This window comes from Hemiscyllium ocellatum, chromosome X, assembly GCF_020745735.1.
Source record: "Hemiscyllium ocellatum isolate sHemOce1 chromosome X, sHemOce1.pat.X.cur, whole genome shotgun sequence".
NCBI classification, from domain to species: Eukaryota; Metazoa; Chordata; class Chondrichthyes; order Orectolobiformes; family Hemiscylliidae; genus Hemiscyllium; species Hemiscyllium ocellatum.
This window is the reverse complement of record NC_083453.1, coordinates 6559521-6562372: the sequence shown is the minus strand read 5'-3', so window position 1 is coordinate 6562372 and position 2852 is coordinate 6559521.

Genomic DNA, 2852 nt, shown 5'->3' with positions numbered 1-2852 from the left:
GGGGGGGATGTGGGGGGGGGTGGGTGGGGAATGGGGGGGGTTGGGGGGTTGGGGAATTGGGGGGTTGGGGAATGGGGGGTTGGGGGGGTTGGGGGATGGGGGGGGGGGGTTGGGGAATGGGGAGGATTGGGGGGTTGGGGAATTGTGGGGTTGGGGAATTGGGGGATTGGGGGGAATTGGGGAATGGGGGAGAGGGGGTTTGGGGAATGGGGTGGAGGGGGATTGGGGAATATGGGGTGGGGTTGGGTGGGGTTGGGGAATATGGGGTGGAGGGGGGTTGGGGAATGAGGGGAAGAGGGGGGTTGGGGGAGAGGGGGGGTTGGGGAATGGGGTAGAGGGTGGTAGGGGGAGAGGGGGGTTGGGGAATGGGGGGAGAGGGGGGTTGGGGATTGGGGGGTTGGGGAATTGAGGGGATTGTGGGGTTGGGGGGTTGGGGAATTGGGGGGATTGTGGGGTTGGGGTGTTGGGGAATTGGGGGGATTGGGGAGTTGGGGAATGGGGGTTGGGGAATGGGGGTATTGGGGGGTTGGGGAATGGGGGGAAAGGGGGGTTGGGGAGAGGGGGGTTGGGGAATGGGGGGAGAGGGTTGGGGAATGGGGGGAATGGGGAATGGGGGGATTGGGGGTTGGGGATTGTGGGGTTGGGGAATGGGATTGGGGGGTTGGGGAATTGGGGGGTTGGGGAATGGGGGTTGGGGAATTGGGGGGATTGTGGGGTTGGGGAATTGGGGGAGAGGGGGGTTGGGGAATGGGGGATTGGGGGTTGGGATTGGGGGGGATTGGGGGTTTGGGGAATGGTGGGGAGAGGGGTGGTTGGGGATTGGGGGATTGGGGAATGGTGGGGGAGAGGGGTGGTTGGGAATTGGGGGATTGGGGAATGGTGGGGGAGAGGGGTGGTTGGGAATTGGGGGATTGGGGAATGGTGGGGGAGAGGGGGGTGGGGGGTTGGGGAATGGTGGGGGAGAGGGGGGTGGGGGGTTGGGGAATGGTGGGGCAGAGGGGGGTGGGGGGTTGGGGAATGGTGGGGGGAGAGGGGCTTGGGGGGTTGGGGAATGGTGAGGGAGAGGGCGGTGGGGGGTTGGGGAATGGTGGGGGAGAGGGGGGTGGGGGGTTGGGGAATGGTGGGGGAGAGGGGGTTGGGGGTTGGGGAATGGTGGGGGAAAGGGGGGTGGGGGGTTGGGGAATGGTGGGGGAGAGGGGGGTGGGGGTTGGGGAATGGTGGGGGAGAGGGGGGTGGGGGGCTTCGGGAATGGGGGGAGAGTGGGGTGGGGGGGTTGGGGAATTGGGGGGAGAGGGGGGTTGGGGATTGGGGGGTTGGGGAATTGGGGGGAGGGGGGGTTGGGGAATGGGGGGGATTGGGGGGTTGGGGATTTGGGTTGGGGAATTGGGGGTAGGGGGGTTGGGGAATTGGGGGTAGGGGGTTGGGGAATGGGGTGGAGGGTTGGTTGGGGATTGGGGGTTTAGGGAATGGTGGGGGTGGGGGGTTGGAGGTTTGGGGAATGGTGGGGGTGGGGGGTTGGGGGTTTGGGGAATGGTGGGGGAGAGGGGTGGGAGGTTGGGGAATGGTGGGGGAGGGGTGGTGGGGGGTTGGGGAATGGTGGGGGAGGGGGGTTGGGGAATGGGGAGAGGGGGGTGGGGGGTTGGGGAATGGTGGGGGAGAGGGGGTGGGGGGGTTGGGGAATGGGGGGGAGAGGGGTGGTTGGGGGAGAGGGGGGTTGGAGGTTGGGGAATGGGGGGGAGAGGGGGGTTGGGGAAGGAGGGATGGAGGGGAGAGGGGGGTTGGGGAAGGAGGGATGAAGGGGTGGTTGTGGAATGGGGGGTGTGGGGGAAAGGGGGAGCAAGGTGGGGGGGAGCGAGGAGATGGGTGAGCGAGGGAATAAGTGGGGGTGGTTGGGGAATGGGGATGTAGGGAACTGAGGGGGAGAAGGAGGTAGAGAGGGGGTGTGCGATGGGGTGAGATGGAAAGGGTGGGCCAAGGTGTGCTGGGTAGGGTGGGGATTGGAGTTTTTTTTAGATTAGATTACTTACAGTGTGGAAACAGGCCCTTCGACCCAACAAGTCCACACCGACCCACCGAAGAGCAAGGGAATGATGGCGGGAAGGGAGGGTGGAAAGGGAATGGGAAGGTGAGGGCGTGAGAGGGTGGGGATTGAGGAAGGGAGAGAGGGTGGGGAAGGATGGATACTGAGGAGGGGGTGAGGATGGGGAATGAAGTGTGTGAAGGCAGAAAGGGGATGGGAAAGGAGTGGAGATTGAGGAGGGAGGGGGAGAGGGGCTGGGGAAGGAGGGGGCTATGGAAGGGAGAGGGTGGGGAATGAGGAGGGAGGGGGAGAGGGGCTGGGGAAGGAGGGGGCTGTAGAGGGATAGGATAGGGAATGAGGAGGGTGGGGGAGAGGGACTGGGGAAGGAGGGGCTGGGGAGGGAGAAAAGGGGATCAGGAAGATGGGGGGAATCGGGAGGGCGAGGACTGAGGGGGAGAAGGAGGGGGACAGAGGGTGGGAAAGGGGGGCTGAGGAGGGTGAGGGTGGGGAGTAAGAGGGGAGGGGGTTGGGAATGAGGGACGAGATGAAGAGTCAGAGGGGAGAGGAAGGGGAATGAGGAGGGAGGGGGAGGGGGTACAGGAGGGGACGGGGAAGAGGAGAGGTGAGGACGTGGTGAAGGAGGGACCGGGGAAAAGGTTGGCATAGGAGAGGGGAAAGGAATGGAGTGGGTTGGGTGGGGGAGAAGGTAGTGGTAGTGGTAGTGGTAGAGGAGAGGGAGGGAAGGAGCAGGGTGATGAGGTGGGGGGGGAAGGTGAGGGTGAGAGTGTGAGGGCTGGAGAGGTGGTGGGGGGCGGAGAGGCGGCGGAGGGGA